This window comes from Melopsittacus undulatus, chromosome 3 (genome assembly GCF_012275295.1).
Source record: "Melopsittacus undulatus isolate bMelUnd1 chromosome 3, bMelUnd1.mat.Z, whole genome shotgun sequence".
NCBI classification, from domain to species: domain Eukaryota; kingdom Metazoa; phylum Chordata; class Aves; order Psittaciformes; family Psittaculidae; genus Melopsittacus; species Melopsittacus undulatus.
This window is the reverse complement of record NC_047529.1, coordinates 80,856,070-80,880,075: the sequence shown is the minus strand read 5'-3', so window position 1 is coordinate 80,880,075 and position 24,006 is coordinate 80,856,070.

The window sequence follows — 24,006 nt, the reverse complement described above, 5'->3', positions numbered from 1 at the left end:
GCAGTATTTTGCTGGAGTGGTGGTATTTTGTTGGATACTGCTGCAAGCATGAAATAGAAAAATAGGAATTAAGCAAGTATGTGTCTCTTGACATGAAACAAAATGTTAGAGGCTTACTCGAAATAATCTTGAGGAGTTTTTTTTTATATTTATTTTTAATTAAGACTTACTGACCTTGGTAAGAAAAAAGGTTGATGTGAAAACACAGCTAAAAATTACTAATAGGTTTCACAGATGGAAATGATTCAGGCTTGCACACTGAGAGATGAATGACTACATAATGCAAAATCTAAATAGCAGAGAGCAAAGAAATAGATATGCCCAAAAACGTATCTGTGTGCCAGGCTACTGTGAACTAAAATATATAATGGCTCCAAAATCAATAAGAAAATCCATTTTGGGGAAATAAAGGATGAAAAAAAATGTGGAAAATATGTTGGTTCCCCAATAGACTCCTTAAAAAGCCATTTTCGATTTCTGGTGATGCATCAAAAGAATGATAACTTCATTTTCTATGGTGGTGCTCTTCTAAGGCAGAGTACATGAAGACTTTTTATGATGAAATAGATGAAACATCTGATGCAATTAACTTGCATCTAACTCCTTAATTTTGGATAGCAGTAAATGTCATTAGTAAATGTGATCTTTCCTTTATGATAGATTCTGTCAGGTCCTTTGTCTCATATTGGTATCTGCATGAAGACCAGTCAATTTTGGACTGTTTTTTACCAAGGTTCTCACTGCACCAGTTTTTATTATAATGCTTATGACTTGCCAGAGAAAAATAATGTCACATGGTTTTCAGTAGCAGTCTAATGCAATGAGTAAGTAATCCAGGGCCCAGCTGTGAAAGACCGATCCCCAAAAAGAAAGTCTGCTATATGGATACAGTCTCCTTTCAGCAGCCTGAGAAGGCAGTGAACTAAAGAGTAGACATGTAGAGGCTTTGCAGTATATGATATATGTAGTACATGGAATAATTTGGAAAAAAATTTCTATTTTGTCAATAACCAAGTAGGTATCAGGTGTTTTCAGGTTTCTAGAAGGACTTTTAGCATACCATGTCATTAAATGTAAGTTTTACAAAAGTTTTAGAAGCAGTTTTATACTGTATACCATTTTAAAATAAACCATGAAAAATTCTATAAAGCAATTATTATTAAATAAAGACAAATAGTTCTAAAGCATGAAATTCCTTGTCTGAGCTATGGGCAGCTACCGTATTTATGAAGGCTTTTCAGTATTAGGTTAGTGAAACAGTCATGGAGCACATACAGCCTATTTGCTTTGTAATTGAAATTTCCTGGGCATCTGAGCAGTCATATGACCCTAAAGGAGAGAATTAGTGATTGCAATCATATCTAGCTAATCAAGCCTTCTGTAGTGAGCCATATTTGAAAATTCTCCACGTACACAGGATGTTTCAGTCGACTTCTGAATTTTTCTGACACATTTTCACAACAGTCCAATGTTGCATATTTGCTAATATTCCCTAATCTCATTAACAGATTGTAGAAGATGGATAGGTGATAGGGAAGGAGAATAATGTCAGAGACTTCTGTGAGCAGAAGTTTAGCTTTTGTGGCTGCTTTGTAAGAACTCCTGTTCTGTTTGTTGCTCTGATGTGAGAATTGAGAAAGCTCTAAGGTGCAAAACCAGCATAGCTTTTGAATGAGGAGCAATGTCCAATCCCCAGGAGAAATTCACAGGTGGTGTTTTTTCCTCAATTGATTTTTCATTTAATGAAAATCATGACAATGTGCTAGATACCCCCCAATAATAATTTCATAAATAAAAATGTTCATTTTTAGAGGCAGCATTCTTTGAGACTGTTCTGTAACACCTTGGCTCCAGCCTACAAATCAGTTTCTTCTATACCTTCACTCATGTTCATGTAGCAAATGAGTATTTTCTGCAGGTTCTGCCATAAAAATGTGGTCTTATAAAATTATTTTAGACAAGGAAAAAAACCCAAACAAACAAACAATTTTTTGAATTATTCAAACTATGACAGAGGTCTTTCTCCTGCTTCTTTCCAAGCAGTAATTTAATGAGGTTCTTTCAATACATTTTAATGTATGCCAGGTCTCTTTCCCATTTAAATTGTCTCACTGGAGGAAGTGGGATTTTGTCTCTTCGCTGGTTGAGCTACAGCTAAAGACAGCAGCACAGGGCAAGACTGTTTTATCTGCAGTAAAACTCTGGCCTCAAGGCAAATTTTCTATGCCTAGTTCTATAAATTAACAGGGAATTGAGCTTGGGGTTTGAAATCTTGAATTCCTGCATCCTAACAGCAGTTCTCTTTATTGACTCTCACTGTCCAGCTTTGTACAGAGACAGTGGGAAGTGTTAATGTCAGATCAGATGATCCTAATGTCCTTTTCTGGCATTAAAAATATGAATAAAGCACTTCAACCTCTCTGTTCCTCAGTCTCAATTTTTAAATTGAATATAAGTTTTGCACACATAGGTTATGGGATATGCTAGGATACTTACTGTTTGCAAGTGCAATGAAAATAGAAAGGCTTCTTTTTTAATAGAAATACTCATACAGTGCTATAGGCTTTCTTTAAACATTTACTAAAGTATCATCACCTGTCAGAGTTAATCTAATATGATTAACAATTATATTATTGTGATAGGCAATGCAGACATTTCATTACACATTCACAAGGGATTGCTTCTGATTAATTTGTATGGTAATCCACAGTCATTTATTCTACTTTGTGCCTGTTTGCATGGGGTGGTTATAGTCTATGTTAAGGTGTTTGTGAGCTATATAGGCAGCTGCATTCATGCTCATTAAGCCTCAAAGCCTCTCACTTTCTCCCCTGCTAGAAGTGTTCAACGTGCTGTGGGTTTGTGATTTGAAGGTACATCACTGAGGGAACTGAGCCGAAACCACCAGTATAATTTCACTTTGGTCTTTTTTCACTTGACTGATCAGAATGATTTTCAGTCACTCCAGTCAGGGCTGGAATCCCAGAGGTGAAAAGTCAGCGAGTAATCTATTTAGCCACCAGGTCCTCCAGGTGGAGCTTAGCAAGCTGTAACAATTATTGTATTCTCTTCCCTCTTATCATAGCATGGCCATTGCTAACGTTGTATTGGAGCTTCCATTTTAAACCATGCTTTGCAGGAGGTGTAGAATTTGCTGTAAAAATTCCCTGCATGATGAATCTGGACACAAAAGGTCGCAGTGCAAGAGCCATTTCTGGTACCAATTTAAAGATGAGCTTCAGTGACTTTTAATGAAAAATTGACTTTTTCATCCAGAATATTCTTCCCCAAAATCCATGCACAGAAGAAACCTCCTGTGAGGGGAAAAAAAAGGGTATTTGATGGGATATATATCACAATTTCTCCCCAGTGGCTCCATAAGTTACAGAGAGCCCTTCACTTAGGTATTTTAAGAAATACAGAATAACAGAGGAATACTTATGAATTGACCTGTTAGTTAAATATGGTAAAATGCCTTTAGTAATTTATTTGACCATTTACACTATTTTGTTACATCTGAAGTATCCGTTTAACCACAGAAATTGCTTTTTATGCATTATGGCTTGGTAAGCCCTTGCACTTCTTTCAAGTTGGAGAATACAGAGCTGAGAATTCATTTGTGTAAACAGGGTTTCAGTTATGAGGTTCCTTGTATTTCAAAAACTGGGGAGCAAATACCACAATTTTTTGGTTTAGTACAAAATGGTAGAATTAGGATGATTTTTTTTAACAAATGTAGAAAAACTCAATTTAAAAAATAAATTATGAATAAATTAAATTAATATCTATCCTTTTAAAGATTGTGGCAAATCCCATGTGTGTGAGAACATTGTCTCCACACATGTCTGTATATATGACATATTTTCTTATGAATTTTTAACTTATAAAATAACCTCTCTTGAAACCATGAAATGGTGAAAATTAGATGGAAGACAATATAGTTGTGATTATTTTAGAAGTAACTGGATTATAACCAGTCTTGGTTTTGTGAGGCCTTACAGTTAAGGACTATAGATACTTGAAACTGAGGGAACTCACAGAGAGTTAAAAACACTCAAAGGATATACTTCTGAAGTGTTCCATTTACTGCCATTTCTCCTGTTTGGGCTTGAGTCTTGGTCTTTCATCCTTATAGTCTTCTCACTCTAAGAAGGAATCATTTGAAGATTAATGGCCTTTCTCTTCCCTGGCAGGGAATAGGATTATATCCTTAACTCGTTACTGTTGTTAACCATGCAGATACATTCCCAGACATTATTCTTCCACCTTATCTCAAGTGCTGCCATTTCTCAGGATTTGATGGCTCCATGGAATCATGTAAAAGGTTTAGCACAGTTTATATTTTAGCCATCTCTTTCAAAATTGAGATTCCAAGAAAATAACTAGAGGGGTAAAGGGGATGTGTGAATGTACTACTACAACAACAACCCAGAAAAAAACAAAGACCTTCTGTTTTTGTGTTACTGACTGTGCAACCCATATAATTTTATCCTAAATTTTCCATAAATGGTGTATGATTTAGCAACATCACTGTGTCTTACTTCTCTTAAATCCTTTGTACTTGGATCTACTTTAGTGCATGGAAACAAGATTGTATGCATGATTTTTATGCACTCAGGTTATCCCAAATGCTTTCTCATTGGGAACTGAAAAATAAGGAAGAATTGTCAAATAGGAGAGAGTATTTTGGATGTGCCTTCAGTGTACAGAACACAATAGGAAAGCTGACAAAGCATTCCTGAATTGCAGATCCTTTGTTTATTACAACTCTTTAACAGTCTTGACTGTTAGAAGCAAAGATGGATTAAATTATTTTAAAAGTGACAAACTCTAATCAATATTCAATTATTGGTGTGTTAATTAGTGGATGATGCTTTGTTTCTATTATTAGCACAGGCAATTTGCTTCTGAACTCCTTTTCTGTTTTGACTGCTTAGTCTCAAGTTAAGAGTTGCAGAAGCACAAGCAGAATAACTTGCCTTTTAGAAGCTTCAAGTTAGCATTTGACCATTAACATTCTCAAGAAACATGAAATTTCTGTGAAGAAATATTTCTGTGGGATTATGTTGCATAAAGCACTTTAAAGAGCTTTTATTCATTAATTATGCAAACTCAAAACTGCAATGGTTGTTACAGTATCTGCCCATGCTTGTTTGTAAAGGGCAAATGCATTGCTTTAGAGTTGGCTGCAAAGCATTCCTTGAAGAGATTCAAAGCAGCCCTGCAGAAAAGGACTAGGGGATCTTGGTCAATGAGAAAAAGAACATGAGCCAGCAGTGTGCACTCACAGCCCAGAAAGTCAACCATATCCTGGGCTGCATCCAAAGGAGCATGACCAGCAGGTCGAAGGAGGTGATCCTGCCCCTCTACTCTGCTCTCGTGAGACCTCACTTGGAGTACTGTGTGCAGTTCTGGTGCCCTCAACATAAAAAGGACATGGAACTGTTAGAACAAGTCCAGAGGAGGGCCACGAGGATGATCAGGGGACTGGAGCACCTCCCATATGAAGACAGGCTGAGGAAGTTGGGGCTGTTCAGCCTGGAGAAGAGAAGGCTGCATGGAGACCTTATAGCAGCCTTCCAGTATCTGAAGGGGACCTATAAGGGTGCTGGGGAGGGAGTCTTCCTTAGGGACTGTAGTGACAGGACAAGGTGTAACGGGTTAAAACTTCAACAGGGGAAGTTTAGATTGGATATAAGGAATAAATTCTTTATTGTTAGGGTGGTGAGGCACTGGAATGGGTTGCCCAGGGAAGTTGTGAATGCTCCATCCCTAGTGGTGTTCAAGGGCAGGGTGAACAGAGTCTTGGGGGACATGGTTTAGTATAAGGCATCCCTGCTCATGGCAGGGGGTTGGAACTAGATGATCTTATGGTCTTTTGCAACCCTAACTATTCTATGATTCTATGACTTCAGTGCAAGTTCACTTGGATTATTAGTGTGCATTACAATTGGGATGGTCTTACGATGAAGCTAGCTCATATTAAATTCATATCTGGATTCCACTTTCAAACTATTAGGCATTGTATGTACACTTGCTTATATCGAAGGCACATTCCAGTTTAGGGATCAGAGAGGAAAAAAAGAGCTGTAATTATTTCTTATAGTCATAAACCCCTAGAAATTTATATTCTATCAAATGGCCAAATTGTTGCTTTCAGAAGTAATTTTTAAAATATACCGCTGTATTTAGGGCACTGTTGATCTGTTTTTTGCTTCAGAAAGTTGATTTATTTAGGGCAATAGAACATTAATTCAAAATTAAATGGTCTGAGTCGATTATGAGTAGAGAGACAAAGTTGAGTGGTAGCTCATTTTAATCTGCGAGATGTCAGTAAATACTGGAGCACTGCAGCAGCATGCTTTTGGTGAATCTACTGGTTCCTACAGAAGTTGGACTCCTAGAAATTAAAGATTCCAAATCTATTAGGGTACATTGCTTTTGATTTTAGTTGGCTGCTAGTTTTAGATGATCAATGGTGCTCTTGAGTATTAATTGTGATATTAAAGGAAAATGGTGTACAGTGCTAGTACTTAACATCATACCAATCTTGATACCCAGCAATTCTGCAAAAAATATATTTGAGTACTACTTTCCAACCCCAGTGTAACACTGTCTGCGTTCTCTGCAGCGGTTGCTTCAGCCTTTATTTCATTTCCCCCCTACCAGGACTTTCCTGCTGGGCTACTAAATGCACAGCTTTGGATTTTTTGTTAACTATTAAATATGAATTAGGACACATGCATTTTTCTTTGGTTTATGATATTGCTTTTCTTCCTTTTGTGTATAAGGGGAGGAAAATAAATGTTACATGTTGAAGGAACTATGTGGAGAGGAGTGAAGATATGTGCTTTTGCTCATCAGAAACTGCTGATGTGTAACCCCCTCTAGCTTCAGCATATTTTTAGATACAGTCTTTTGTCTGACCACTCTGTCTTACTACCTCTGTGCCTGGCTGAAGTCCTGAGTATTTTTCCCACCTCGCTATGCTTTTCTCAATGTGATTTAGCTGGACAACACTTAATTAAACTCAATTTTCCCTCTTTACGCTTCAGGTATTATTATGTAGCTCCCTTCAAGAGGTAATTTGCAGGCTGTTTATCAAAGCTGTGAATTTAATAATATCAAACCTATGCTATTGTGCTGTCACTGTAATAAAATGTATTGACATTTCTTATGAGAAGAATTTTCTCTGTGTGTTGTTCCTCTGCTGAATATTGCTGGCTTTCAGAACAACAAAAAACCCGCCACAATATCTATGTTATTTAGTCATATTATGCCATTACCTTTACCTCCTTCATAGTTAGATACTGCTGTCTAAGAAATGGAACTTCAGCACTGTAGTACTTTGACTGCAACAGGAAAATCATCCCATGTTTTATGTAACAGTGTTACCTGCGACACTCAACTAACATTCCTGATATGAGGCATGAGTGGAATGACACCAGTGCCCTTTCAAACTGTTGGAGATACAGATAGTCCCTGCTGTGGTTCCAGAGAAGCACTGATAACATAATTCTGGAACTGGCCAAAACCACAGATCTTGGTTTCATGTGGAAGATGTGTGTGATTTGTTAAAAAGCTGGGGATTTATTTTAGGAGAGTGAGTTCTGAATTAAAATCCCCATGATTATTATACAGAAAGTAGAGGCTTTCTTTAATATAATGGAAAAATTACGTAGTGATTTTTTTTCTATATAGTTTTACAATCGTTTCTATACAGTTTTACAATTGTAAGTAGTGCTCTTTCATTAGCTATAGTGTAAAGCTTTGCTTTTTGTGTAATTTGTTCTCCTCTCCAGAATTCTTTCACTGCATTCAGGAGGACTGCTGAGGTAACATACCTAAAACATACAAAATGCAAATACAAAAAAATGAGCGTGGAAGGAAGTATAGAAAGTATAACTCCTGTTCCTCTTTTTTTTTTCCTTTTTTTTTAAGTTTTCTTTACATTTCAGGAAAGCAGTAGGATGGGAAAAAGGCATCTTGTAGACATTATACAATCAGCGCTGATTTAGATAATTTTAAATTTAAAGGTCAGAATATCTGTGCAGTAATGCTGATGTCTGTGGCAGTGTTGTGGCAGCCCTGTGGTATTTTTGATTGAAAAATCATTCTTGAATATTCAGTCCAAATTTTTTACACGTTCTTATTTTAAACTTGTATATTTTGTTGTTCTATTTTTACATTTTTGGGTTACTTTTAATACTATTTTTTTGTAGAAAGTATGAATTAGTTATTTTCTGAGCTTTAAAAAAAAATGATGTTTTTGGTCCTCTATCTATATGGGCCACCCAGTCCTTGTATTGCTGTTTCTTTGAATTAATATCTACAAAGATCCTATATTTGATTCATACGTGACTGAATTAATTTTGAGTACTACTGTATTGGGCCATGGATGCTACAGTTGAAAATTCCTGGCATAAGATTACCCTTGCTTATCTAAAAACTTCCCTTCTGTTGACAAATTACTTCCTCAGAACAAGTGTAGTTTTGCTGCAGAGTCACTGATAAGATAGTCCTAGCTAGGAATTTTGAGAGAAGGAACAGTCGCAGAAAGGTCCTCAGAAAACTGGTCTGTCCTCATCTGCACCATCCTGTAATCTCATCTGCTACCTCAGTGACTTTAGATCCTGGTATAATCATATAGTTAAATCCAGAGAACTTTCTCATCAACATTCCCCTGTTCCTTTCCCTCTTCTCTTTTTGATGATGCTGCCCTCAGTTTTAGACTGTGAAAAAGAATGTATGCTGCTCACTGTGGAAGGGAACATCCAACACAAGAACACAAACCTAAATCTGGATGTGGTCTTCATTGCTGGAGATTGTGGAATAACTGCAAACCCCACAGAAAATGTGCAAAATAGTTTCAACCACTTTTCAGCCTTCTCTAATGACTTCAGTTTCATGGTCAGAGAAGCTAAGGGCTTATTTCAACCTCTCCCAGGTCAGCTGTCCCAACATTGGTTAATAGAAAAAGGATCAAACTGGTCACCAGCTTTGTCTATGTTGCAGTCTTCTTAGATCAGTAGCAAATGGCAATGAAATCTGTCTTCTCACTTTCAAAGACAATTCATCTTTCAGCTGTGAGGAAAAAATGCAGAGTTGATTTTTTCACTTCACTTCACTTGAAGTACAATGATACTATACTTTTACATTTCTCCCTGAGTCTTGGGTCCTGTACATTCACCATATTCAACAACTTAAGCCACTGGAATAACACTATGCTGGATTCTGAAGTTTTACTGCCATGAACATTGTGTCAAATGATGAGGGAGAGAAAAACATCTGAGATTTTTTTCAGTATGGCTGTGGGGTTATGAATATGTGTTATGGATATGGGTTTCATTTGCTTTGGGCTGAGTACACATGGAAGAAGGAGGAAGAAGGAGGAAGAAGGAGGTCTAGGATTCTCAAATGGGACTTTTGGTTCCAGTTATCTAAACAACAAAAGAGAGGCTGGAGAGGAAGTTAGTCAAGGACAGCATTATTAAAAGAAGTCCTGCAGGGAAGACTAAAAGTATTTTAAGATGATACTAAAATGCTTCTTTGAATTAACACTGTTAAATCAGTCTCAGTGTATAGTAACCAGAGGCTCTGAACTGAGGAGAGAAATCAATTATGAAACTGCCATAGTGTTTGTGGTAAAGTATGTATTCAGGAGAGAGAAGAACTTCAAAGAGAGTTAGTCACCACCTTTCAGTTGTGTTAATTTGCTTAGTTGACTTGTAGCTGTGTTTGTTCCTCAGATGTCTTTCTGTTCTCACATGAGTGTTCACATAGACTGTGAGAATGCATCACAGTGAAGAAATGGTTGTTGACCACAACAAAACACCAACAAGTCAAGCTTAGTGTGAGACCAAATGCTAGCCATGTGCTCCATCCCTTCTATGACAGAGCTTACTTATGTGAAGGACAGTTGCATTCTCATTTTCTGATTAAATTTTATTTCTTATTCTTTGAGCTCCTATAAACTTGGTCTTTAGAAGGAAAAAAGTAATTTTACATTTATCTGTGCACCTAGTTGCTTCTTACTGACTGCCCTTAAGGGGCTACCTTAGGTATTATGGCAGATCCCCAGTTCCATGGCTTTTAGGCTTTCCTGCCATGTTCTTCAGGAAACAAACACTCTTGTAGCTTCATCAGCTCTGGAGACAGTTGAACAATTAAGCTATGGCTGCTAGAGGCTCCAAACCAACTGTTTCTGAGAAGCCAAGAAAAATTTCAAGGTAGCTGTTGTCAAGGGTGGTTGTTCTTCATCTTAGGCTCGTTATTCCAAGACTTGTTCCTGTAAGCATAAAAGTTTTCTTTATCTCAAAAGATTGATGCCTCTGTTTCTTTGTCCTCTGCAGCATCTCAGACTGTGATTTCTGGAGATTTGATGTCAGCATCGGTCATCTCTTGTCAGGCCACACACGTCAGCACTGAATATATCGTCACTGAAACTGTGCAGGAGCTTGGCCAAGCTTTTGAGCTAGTTCAGTATTGAAATCTGCATTGCTAAACTTGATGAAAGATATGATATTCAGGTAGTTGATAGTTCCAATTCCACTTAAAAAAATTGGTGCTCTGCAGATCCAAGCCCTCGGTGGAAGATTTTGTCTCTGTTTCATCCAGCCAGGATGGTCTCTCCAGTCACTTCTCCATCACAGATTTCATAGAAGGAGGCAATACACTGAGCTATTTTCAGAAAATGTAAAAAGGGATGTTTTTGTCACAGCAACATATCATCTCTTCACAGTGGCACGTTCTTCAGGAGCCCTATATGCTTTGGATATCCAAATCTCATTGGAGTGTGAATTTCTTTCAAAGAAAGTTCTTTTAAATGATCTAACTGCTCCAAGGTGTCTCTCAGAGGAATTGGTGTACATTGTTGCCTTTCATACATTTATTTTTCCAGTGTCAGTAACTAGACGGTAAAGAGAACTTCAGGAAGACCTTTTAATAATGGTGCCTCTCCAGATTTATGCAGCATCTCTTATCATATGTTTTATACACTTAATCAGCCTGCAAGGATGTGATTTAAGAATTATTAGAGGAAAAGTTGCAAAGATAAGTAATCATGGATAACTAGGGAGAGGTAGCACAACTATTTAATAACAGACACAACAGCATCTCACACATTCACAAAGAGTGCTGTAAGCTCACTGAAATCATTTGTCACAATCTCACCTTCCCCAGAAAAAAAGGAGCAGAAAGTGCTTCTAGGTCACAGCCAAGGAAGAAATCTTGGATAGTAAAAGTTAAGGAATAGCCTATATAAGGAGAACATGTGAAGGGTGCTATGACTCTGCTGACCTTGTGGCAAGTGGCATATTAAAGGAGCAGTCTGTTTGCTCTCCTGCTCAACACCATGTCCCCACTTCTCTACTTTGCATTGGATCAAGTGATTTTTGTCACTAGAAGGTGAGTTGATGCATCTTGTTGATCCATCAGAAAATGTTCCTTCTGTTTTTCTGCATTGACAGAGTTTGTTTTCCGGAGGATGAGCCAACTGAACTAACTCATCATGTAGCTGCATAATTCACTAAATCTGATAGAAAGCAGAGCGACAAGAATCCTTGACACAAGAACACTGAGAAACTGAGTTATTTTGGCTGTAAAAGCTCTTCAAAGGTAAATATCCAAACATGAGGTAGCCAGTGCTCAAGATCTCAGACTTTAAATCTTTCTGCTGGATGGCCTTTTAAAAAGTGGAATTTGTAAAATGAATGTTACATGGTATGCAAATAATGTGGCACATAATGGAAAAAAAAACAAAACCAAAAACCACCTCAACCAACCAATACTAACCTTTCTATTGACTTTGCAACCTATTGTTATATAATGAATGGGTCAGACATCATACATAATAATGTTACTGCTGGTGCTCACCAGGATGTATCTCTTATTGGCTTGGATATGCCTTTTTTTTCAATGCTGATGTCCTCCAAGTCACACACACATAAAGTGTATCACAGATCAGTTCCAGTTTGAACAAGAGTCTTGAAACTTATTTTTTCATGTGTCCTTTAATATTTACCTGAATTGTTATTAAATAATCTTGATGCTTTTCTGATGCAGCTGTGTATTATAGTCTCTTGTGGTGGTGCTAGTTACTTAAAAATGAGAATAAACATCATTATGTGGAAAGACTCATTACATTTTTAGTCTTCACTTTAGAAGCTGAAGGCTCATCTTTGAATGTGCTGCAGCTGTTCTATGATCTTCTGACTCAAATGCTAGAAAATGAAATAAAGCAATTTGATCTTTCTAGCCAAAGAAATGAAATGAAGTCAGATGGCCCAACCTGTGCTTGTCCTTTGAATAAAAAAAAACAAAGCAAACCTCAATCCCAAACTTCCTTCTTTTTGGCTTGTTGTGTGTTTCAAGGCCACAATGTCTTACAGCCAAGTACTGGCTTATGACATTTAAAAGGTTTTTTCACATGTACTTTAAAGATTTAGCAGCAGAAACATATTCTTACTCAATTATACATATATAAGAAGTGAGATGAGAGGAAAGATTAAGATAGGCTGAGAAAGTTGGGGCTGTTCAGCCTGAAGAAGAGAAGGCTGCGTGGAGACCTCATAGCAGCCTTCCAGTATCTGATGGGGGCTATAGGGATGCTGGGGAGGGACTCTTCATTAGGGACTGCAGTGATAGGACAAGGGGTAACAGGTTCAAACTTAAACAGGTGAAGTTTAGTTTGGATATAAGGAAGAAGTTCTTTACTGTAAGGGTTTTGAGGTACTGGAATGGATTGCCCAGGGAGGTTGTGAATGCTCTGTCCCTGGTGGTGTTCAAGGCCAGGTTGGACAGAGCCTTAGGGGACGTGATTTAGTGTAAGGCATCCCTGCCCATGGCAGGAGGGTTTGAACTAGATGATCTTAAGGTCCTTTCCAACCCTAACTATTCTATGATTCTATGTGTATTTGCCATAAATAAGTATGCATTTCTAGAACCACTGGAAACAATTAATGATCTGAAAAGCCTGTATACTGCCATAATTTACAATTCATTTTTGTGTTTTCCCTTTGTATAGTAAAAAATGAAATATGGAAACTATTAAGTGACAGTTGTAAACTCCTTGCAGCAAGCATAGCAATTTTTAACTCTCTGACAGACCACAAGGTGAACTCTGGGAATGTTAGGCTTTCTCTGAGCTGATCTCAAGGAACCTTGCTTGAGCTCTGAATTGGGAGTGAGAATTGTGTGGGCAGCCATATCTTAATGATTCACTTTGAAAATATCTGCAGTTGTGTCTCTAGGAAATTATTTTCATCGGTCACATTGTAACAGCAGTTAAAATGTATCAGGACACTGCCCTGGCAAGTTGTCCTTTCCCAAATTTTGTTAGTGATGGTCAATGCAGCAAAAGCAATAATAAAAGTGAAAGCTCTTTTTCTTCCTTTAGTTTGGAAATCTGACAAGAACAGGTTGTGTTTTTGTCCATTAATGTCATGTCATGTTCCACAATTGAATGAAGACACCTTCATATTCAAATAAATTCTTTCTCTGTGTACACCAGAGGATGTCCACTTTTTGTTTTCAGTCTGTATCCCAAAATACTTTCTCTGTGGCTTGCTCAGTAATGCCTGCTGAGTAACGTGTGTGCTACTTTATTGGCTCCCTGTTATGTCCTACTGAATTTTCTGTTGCTTTAATTACCTGTGCTCCCATGGGATATCACAGAATGTGCTCCAGCATAGTGTGTTGAGAGAAGGGCTCATTCAGCCTTTCTTCTCTTCTTCATTCTGCTAGGAGATATGTACTTGTCCTGAGGACTCCTGTGTTGCCTTTCTTCTTTGGTGATGTAGCCACCATGGGAATCATATAAGGAAGAAGATTAAATTCTAGCACATGGTAAAGGCAGGTATACAAACAAGTGAAAAATTCAGGGATTATTTTGAAGTTCACAAGAGATACTTATTTTTCATTGGGAAAACTGAAAAGTGGGAAAAATACATGCTAATATGATAGTGGGATCATATATATTTTCAGTTATAGGAAAAAATACTAATGGAAGAAAGGAAGGACTTAGACCATTTAGATGCTGGAAAAAGAGAAAAAGGATGTTCTGGAAAAAACATAGAGGGAAACTGAAATACCTTTAGAGATAGGCACAACAATTGCAAAATAGGGAAATAATGGTAGTTGAGGGCAGTAAAAGATTGTGTAACAAAGGAAAATAAGAAAAGGAAATTATATCATTAGAATGAAGAAAGATTTCTAGTAAGATAGACATAAAAAAGAAAAATAAACATAATGTACAGGAAATTAAACACTTTTTTCACATTTTAGGTAAAAAATAGTTTAATGAACAGCTCAACTATTATGGATCTTAAAAAAAAGGCGAAAAGATTGTAGCAAGGTGAATTGGAATGCATGGATGCACATAAGGACAATAAGAGCAGTGACAGTATTTGTAGGAGATGTGAAGAACCTGTTCTGCATTGTCCATTTTTAATTTCAATTCTAAACAAATTCTCCCTGCTCGATGATGAAATTTCTCCTTGGTAAAGTTACCTTGAAGGTCAAACCAAATGTGGAATCAATGTCTTATCCAAAGCTTCATTATGAATACTTTGGTATATGGTGCATTTAGAGCTTGCACTGTTGACCATAAGAAGACAGAGAAAGGGCATAACCTGCAAGAGGACCAGGATTAGAGCAGACACAATATGTCACTCTGTGTGTGCACCACATGTCATTCTGTAATGTCTTTTTCAGGAGGAAGTGAGCATGTTTTTTACTCTGTGCTTGATTTTTTCCATGTGGCTGTAGATTGGATTGTGTTGGCAGCCAAGTGTTTATTGTACTGAGAACTTATCTTTTGGCAAAGCTTTTAATTAAACCAAAGATATTAATTAAGACCTGTACATCATAATTGCATAATGTGTTAGAATTTTAAAATCAAATTACCAGTTATGAAATGTTCCCAGTGACTATTAAAACAACAGCAAGACATTAAAACCATATTTTATTGCTATGTAGAAGGTCAATGCACTGTAGTAGCCTAACAGCATTTTCTTTTGCTGCTCTGATGGCTCCTTCACACCTACTGCTATGAGACATACAAATCAAAGGAAAGCGAGAACTCATCTTGCTGCACCAGAATTAAGTAGACTGAGGTGTGTTATTAGCTTCAAGATTGGCCTGTACTATAGGTAGGTAAGTACCGTATGGATGGTGAACAGCAAGCTCTCACTGCTTTAATAGCTGAGTGCTCAGACATGGAAAACTTTGTGTTTCTGTTTTTCCTAGATTTTGTAGAAAATTCATTATCAGAAGTAGGCAAGGGGTCAGACTTTTTGGTCACAACAAGAGATGCTTATGGAGAAATGACTTCCTTAATAAATGAATTGAATCTAGGGTTGTGGCAAAAATCCTGTTCATGCCACTGCCAGATATTGCTGCTAAAAAGAGATGGGAAACTGTTATCCTATGACGTACTTTTGATCTTAATACTGAAAGAACATTTAAAAATTGAATTAAATAATATTTTCAATTCCTTTGAAGATTGTCATATTTCTCAAATTTACATTCTGTAGTTTTGCTTATGTGTTTTTTCAACGCATGCAGTACCTTTGTAAGTATAAAATGTACAAATGTTTAATATATCTTTCTCTATATAAAATTCTATATTCAATTTCAAATCCATTTCCAGATATTCACAGTGACCCTTTTCTCTTGACTTCTTGTCAGCATGAGGAAAACCTGTGGCAATTATTTCCTGGGGAGATCTGCCTTGTGCTGTAAGATTCAGAGGCTGTGGTTCTCCTCTATTCAATTCTCACTTAAAAGTGGAAGGCTTAGAGTTTAACTTTGGAGTAGTACTTTTCTGGACTGCTTTTCTATCCATGTATAAAAATTAAAGATACAATCTTTAAAGTAAATGGAAATGATATTTTTAATTATATTGTTATAGGTGCAAGCAGCCTTGCTACTTCTGTAAGTTTTTTTTTTTTTCTTTTTAAATTTTAAGTCTGAGACATACTGATATGAAGCACCATCTGTGTCTTTTTCAAGGCTTTTAGCATATTTCTCTTGTAAAATTTTAAGGTACAGGCAGGAACTGTTAGTTTATGATGGCAGCTGCTCGAGGTATTTGGTCTTGTAGAATCTGCTTCTAGTGAATCTTTTCTGGGATGATAAAAGAAATAATTACAGTACTTAAAAATTACAATTGGCATTTTGGTGAAAACATGCAAAATTATGGTTCAGAGTTTATTATTTTATAATAGCCTCTAATTGCATTATTATTTGCAAATACTGAGTGATGTTTATACTTGCAGCAATATGGAAACTAAAATTTTCATGCGTAATAGCCTTGCTGGTGTAAGACAAAATTGATCCCAGCAAGGTGTCTAGCCTAGGGTAACTCCAGCATAGTGACTTTGAGTAAGAGTGAAGAGGAAGGAGGATGTGTTCAGCTGCAGGCTGAGGCATGTCAAGGTTTGTTTGGAATTCAGAGCTTTCCTTTCAGTGATTCTCATTGTATACTTAAGGCAGGAATACGTTCATCATGGTCAATTTGAGAATTACTGTAATTTTCTTGTAGTGTGCTGCTCCATGTCTGGTAAATTGCTTTACAGTACAAAAATAATGTAACACAATGCCTTTGTCACTGCCAGGAAGACTCGGTCCCTGAAAGATGTGACTGACTGGCAGTGTGTAAGTCCCATGATACTGCTAAAAGGACAGAATGCTAAAAAATAATAACTTGTATTTCCTCACAGCATCAGCTGAATTCTTTTCCTTGCTGTTAAATTTTACTAACGCAATCATGCTATTATTAGCACATCTGGGAAGTACTTACATGTTCAGAGGATAATGTTTTTGTATACTAGCCTGTAGACTGAGAGTTTTCTTCCTTCTGCAGCCCCTTCTCTGTTGTCTCTTCCAGGCCTGTTAAAATTCATCTGCATATTCATACACAAGGTCTCTGCGGTCCTGTGTGTTGTCTGAGAGAAACTGTTTGGCAGGAACATCCTAGTGGCTTTTTTTCATAAATCATAAAATCCTATACACAGAAAAAATGGCAGGTAATAGCATGAATAGAAGTGACATAAGGTTTCTTGGGTAAAAAGTTTGGAGAGGCTTTAATCACCAGGACCTGTCCAAGTATGGTGTGATGAAGTGATTGTGTCAGTGCCCTTTATCTTCCATAGCTCCTCTTGTTTCTGTGCAACTGTAAAGGAGCTGCAATATAACTAAAGATAGTGCAGTACAAATAATTCACTCTGTATGGATACAATACTTGTGATTATATGCATTACTGAAATGCTGTTGTATTTGAATCCCAGTAAAATACACAACAAGGAACATCTGTTGGGTATCTAAAGAACTTTTCTTTTTTCCCCTCTGTGTCACAGTTAAATGCCCAAAGAGAAGTTGTTCTTAGCAAAGAATACTTGCCAAAATATTTCAGACGATTGAGTTCCTGTTCAGTTTGTCTTCTTTCCAGCTCATGTTCACTTTGGAAAATCATTTGTCCTTTATTAACCCAAATATTTGGACTATAATGAAATATCAGCATATTTTGACTCCAGCCAGATAATTTCTGGAAGATTTAGCATTTACAGATGACTGAAATGGTGAAACCAAAAGGTTATCTTCTCTCATAAGCAGTGTGATTATCCGTATGCCTGGGGTTCATCATTGCCCAGAAGAACTTCATGTATTTTCTTCAAAAACAGTTGTGCATACCTACAGCAATTATAGGACCAAATTCCTTACTAAACATTGAGGTGTTTTAAAGCATGTATAACATAGTACTAGACAAGAAAATTTTCTAATCTTTTAATATGAGCTTCTGCTTTAAGAAAGGATCCTGTAGAAGCAAGGATAATTTTGTATGAGCTTGCTTTAAGAGTGGAGAGTTAGTTTACCATTTATTTTTGCAGTTGCATCTCAATTGGTCTGATTATAGTTTTAGCTAAGGAAGGACCAGAGGTTGAGAAATTTTTAGATATTAGGGAAGGTTTGTTAAGTTACCTGTCCTGTCTGCCACTGCGCTGTTGTTCTCAACCCAGGCAATTTCCCAGTGGTTTATCTAATTTACTTTTAAAAACCCCAAAAAAATTATGCTTTTCCCATTTCCTCTGGGAAGATGACATTCAATGAGTCTCAACAACCATATATAAAATTTATTTCAATTCTATATGATGTCATCAAAACTTTATCATCCAGATGAAATCAAAGCAGAAAAAAGAATTATTTATATCTGTTCAGACAGCTTCTGGCATTGTGGTGATGTGTTCTTTTTTATAATATAAATTTTATACCTCAGTGCACAGCAGCTGCCTATACTGCCATGTTCTGCAGGAGACTTCAGAGGAGACAGATTTATATAATAGTCATAATTTACGGTCATTAATATGAAGATGTTTTAGTAATTACCTATGCAAAAATACCCTGCAGAATTTATATCTTTTAGTTATTAAAAAGTGGTGACTATCTTAAATTAGTTCTTGGAAATAAAGAATTCAGCAACAGAAATTAATCACTGTCACATCCTTGTGCATGTCTTGTGGATGCTAGACTGTGTAGAACATTTGTTTTGAAAAGGGAAAAATATTATTATGATACCCCTAATAGAAACAGACAATCATACAAGTCTTAATTTGAAAAGGTTTTTGCAGTCATAAATCATAATGGCACTGTGCTCTAATGGAGGAAAAACATCTTCATAACTGCATGACCTTAGTGCAGAGGGCCACATTCTGTGAGGGTTATGCTCTCATCACAAATTTATATTTCTCCATTTAAAAGACTGATGACATTTTTGCCAAAATAGAAAGTTGAAGACGTGCATTATAGTTCCTGGTAAAACCATGTATCTGTCCTCAGATTTTGTGGCAATTAAGTATGTATTTGACCAGTATGTTAAGATTATCTCTTTGTGTTAATGACTTTATGGTCATTTACAACATCACTGAAGTCAGTCAAAATTAAAGGTCAATATATGTTTAACATAGCTATAAAGACCAATGTGCTGGTGACTCTTTGGTTGTTAGGATCATGAGTTCTTGAGCTGAACAGAATGAAGTGAAAACAAACAAACAAACCCCTCAAAAGCAAAAATGTGAAATATGTAACTTATGCTGCACAAACCTCAATCGGAGATGCAATGTAATTTAGCTGCCATTTAGGCATTCTACCTATACCATTGAGAGAAGATTTGTTTTTACAGACATATATATATTAAACATAGTAGCATTTTGATTCCCATTGAAGGGGAGAAGATTGTAGAATATTGAGCAAATTAAAGGCTGAAACTATCAAGATATTTATCTTCAGCCTAAGGGGAGATTAGTATGAATTTAAACTATTTAAGAACTGGATAGCAAATTAATATAGATGAATTGTAGCTACTTATATATTTTACTGTATTCTTTATTTACAAAAGCTTCTGTCATCTCACCTATTACATTAGTGGAAAGCAACTAGCATAGTTAAAAAAGATGAGGGAGATGTTTTGTGAATTAATATAATTGTGATAACTTATATAATTGATACAATTTCCACAATTGAAATAACTGCCTTTGGCCTACAAGGCCTGTTTATCTCTCTCCGATAATGATGCACCAAACGGCACTCCGATGCCTGTACAGCATACATACGTTTAGAGAAAGATCTCCCTGCTAAAGGCAGGATCAAGGGTGTAAAGGGCATAAGGTGTAAAGATGAGAAAAAGTAACATGAAAGTGATGTAGACTGTGACAATGAACATCTGTTGAGCCCCTGAACTACATCTAGAGTTATTCAACAGCCTGAGGTAGTTGTATTTTGAGATAATGGTGGTAAATGTGAGAGGGGGAAGTAAGGTTTGATCTATATCTTCTGAAAAGGAAATCAAGAATCATAGAATAGTTTGGGTTGAAAAGGACCATTAAAGGTCACCTAAACAAACAACCCCCTGCAATGAACTGGGACATCTTCCACTACACCACATGGCTCAGAGCCTTCCCCAGTCTGACCTGGAATGTTTCATGGGATGTGGCATCCACAGCTTCTGTGGGCAACCTATTCCAGTGTTTCACCACCTTCATTGTAAAAAATTTTTTCTTTCTGTCTAGTCTGAATCTACCCTCCTTTAGTTTAAAACCATTATCCCTATACCCCTACACTATTGCAACAGGCCCTACTAATATGTGTCACCACTGGAGAAAAAGATTAGTGATATTGTTCCAGTGTGTGAACTTATACTATCTTACATCATTACTTTGCATGTCTACTGACCCTATCGCTTCATGTAATGGGATGCACTTCCTGCAGGTTTTCTCAAGCAAGGACTTTTGAAGTAACATTTTGGAGTAATTTTTGAGTGTGACAGGCTTTCTGCTGTAAAATGAACAAGCCCCATAATAAACAGCTCAGCAGTATCACGTAATTTTTTTCAGGTCACCTTTAGAAACAGACATGGTGTTCCTACTGTGCTACATGCCTCCAACAAACTGCTTCCTTAGCAGGATCTCTGTTGTTTTATTGATAGCACAACTAACTACAGATAAATCCTCTGATTTTAGTAAGTCCCTCATCACCTCCCTGATACAAAGCATCTCCTACTGTGTTTCTCAACTATCAGATGATCAAAAAACTGAACAGTGAAAGCCACAGTAACCATGCATCTTCCTTTCTGAATCCTTTTTTTAAATAAAAACCTTATAAATTAGTAGATGAATTAAATATATCTCATTAATATACATTATAGCAGTGTGAGAGAGCAAATTTTGTGCTAATGAAAGAAATAGAGCAAGTTGAAGAGAGTTCAGATTTGCTTTTTCACTAATGAGCTAGATGGTGTGGAAAGTTAGTCATTTAAATTACAGCATGGAAGACAACTGTAGATCCATAGAGTAGAAAAATAATGGTTGTACATGAGGTAGTGCATCATGCAGCTTATCTGCACACGGGATCACACTGTGATCTTGAAGTATTTTCTCTCACTGAAGAAGACACCCAAAGTTTCAGCACCCACTCTGAAACAAAAATCTGGAAAAGTTACTGGCTTGAGTATATGAATCAGCTATATGTCAAAGCTTCACAGCTTTGCTTTAGTGAATCTCTGGTTTGGGATGTAGTTTGGTCACATGCTTTCTCATGAAAACTTACTGCTTAAAGCACACTGAATGTGTCAGATGTCCCCCACACATCTTGTGTGGATTTAAGGCTGCAGTCATAAACAACTTCTCAGATTGCACCTGCAGGAACTGTTCATCTGTAATGTAGTATTTACTCAATAGGAGTAGGAACTAGCAGGTCAGAAATACCTTAAAGGCATTGAGGAGGCTTTGCCCTAGTCGTAGAATGAGAGAATGGTTTGTGTTGGAAAGGACCAGCAAAGATGTTGCACAGGATCAGTCCCAACACCGACCTCTGAAGGACACCACTCATCCACATGGACATTCAGCTGTTGACTGCAATTCTCTCTGTGCAGCCATCCAGACAATTCTTTATTCACTGGGTGGTCCATCCATTAAATCCATCTTTCTAATTTAGACACAAGGGTGTCAAGTGGGAATATGACATATAACATGTTACATGTTGATAAGATTGCTTAGATCTCTGGAATAGCTGCTTTAAGAAAAGTGGGTAGTGGTTTGGGCCGTGGGTCTGTATAAAACAGGCCTTGTTCTTCATAGCTTTTGTATGGAGCTGTTAGCTAATACAAAGTGGCACTTGCTAGAATACAAGTGTTGCTTTTTCTATTATTATTTCTGGAAGAATCTCAAACAAATTGAATATTTCTGCATAAATCTATAGGTTCTTTCAGTCACTGAACATGTTGACTCCACAAACTAGTCCAGAGCAACTGAAATGTTCTCTGTTTCTCATCAATTTGACCACAAGAGCCACATTTTGTCTGATATTCCTGTGATCTGGAGATCACAGAAAAAGAAAATGCTGACAGGAAAAAAATAACTAAGTTTTTCAAAGCTCTAAAAATGGTTTGACTGTCATTTGGATTTTGGGTAACAAAGCAGGGGAAAGAGAACATAGTTTCTGTTGTCAAGACTGGTTTTGCTGCTCATCTGATTTCATGTTACATGTGATGTTTCCTATTATGAAGATCTAAAGAGTAATGGGTTATACTTCTCATATATATTTTTATAGATATATAAATACCCCATTTTTCTTTAGGAACCCAGATCTGCTTTTTTGTGTCTGACTTACAAAATATGGTAATTTGAATGAATTTGTTTAAAGAAATAAGGTAATATTCTCCGATTGTGGCTGTAATTAGAGTATCAAAATTCTGTTTCAGAAACAGACATGTGCCAGCATCTTGAAATACAGAACAAAACCTCAAGAGCCAGTGTAATTGCATTTAGTATGTTTTCTAAACTCTCAGAGTAAAGATGGAGGAATATGAGAAAGGAAACGGTAGAAAAGTAAATCATGTAAGCCAAGAGGCTACTGACGCTTGTTTTAATGCAGTAACTGTAGTAAATACTTATGCAGTCCCTGGGTAGTGTCTTCCTGGATTTCAGACAAGGTCAAGACAACTTGCTGTACATTTTCTCCAACTGGAGGAGATCCTTTCTTGTTTTTTATTAATGAGATGCTTTGGTGAAGCATGGGAGGTTGGAATGCAGCTTGGTTACTTTATGATGGGAAAAGGCTCAACATAAAAAGGTTACAAAATGCTGAGTGTCTGACTTCATTACAATCTTTAAAAAGAATGCAGTGTCTTTTGGAAGGGGAGAACCACACTGGCATCAGTTGGACACTGTCATCAGAATCATGACATTTTCACTAAAGACAGTAACATTGATGGTTTAGTGTCCAAACCCATGAAGTATCAAAATAAAAATTGATTTAGTTCTCTCAAAAAAACTTACAAGGAACTGTTTGGTATTGAAATATGGTATATAGTGTGGTGTACTGTATGGTACTGAAAACTGAAATTGTCCTGTGCCCCTAAGGAAGAGGGTAGAGAAGTCAGTCTTCCCTATGCACTGATCTAAATGCCTTTCCCCCCAAATTCCACAAGTTTATTTTATGATGAGAAAAGTTTATTGTACTTGATTGTAGATAAGAAGTATATGGATGGCATATGATAGCTAGGACCTACATCTAGACTATTTCTACTAAGCCAAAAATTATCAAATATATATCTAGCTCAGAGAGTGTCTAAGGTATCATATCCTGCAAAGAGACAACATCCAGTGAAGATATCCACATTATCTCACACACTGCAAATTTTCAAGAGTTTTGGCTGTAACTGTAAAGATGTCTTTGATTCACAATAATACACAGTAATACACAAAAATAATGTTAGAGAAGCACTTAGGCTGACTGAAAGTGACTTGTCATTTTACAAATGCAGGAAGATTGTTAATTGTTCGCACAAGATGCTATTTACAGTAAGAATTTCTGAACCAGGTAATGATCTTTTCCACATTGTATAATGGTTTGGGTATTATATCATGCTCCAATGCATTCAGACTTATTACCAAGTCATTACAACAAGAGTAAAGTTTTCATAACATATAGAAGTGATTATGCTGTGTAGTGCAGGAGCTGACCAAATAAATAATTGAAAATGGCATTTTTTTCCTCAGGTACCCTCCCACTAGCACATTTCTCCACTCTGACTATTAGAAAAAACTGTCCCAAGCTACTGTTCAGACAAGAACAGTAGTGGTTCTCAATTTGGTTCTTCATTTCCAGTCTGAATGTGATATGTGCTTAATTCAATCATATAAGCTTTCTATACTGGTAGTATGAAATGATGACTTCTGATGTGGAAAACAGAGTTTTATTTTTTGCTTTTCAGATGCTCAATGGTTTCACTCCATCACTTTGTTTTGGGGGATTTTTGTTGGTCATCTTTTTTACATTTACACATGTTGTACAGATTGTCACAGCTTTAGTTCTGCAGCCCATATCTCCTTAGGGCTTTTGCCTCAGGGCAACCCATAACTATGAAGTTTTCTTGAATAAATTAGACTGTTTGAAGTGTGTAGCAGGAAGAGACTGAGTAATGAAATCCATACCCTGACTATGTTTAAAAAA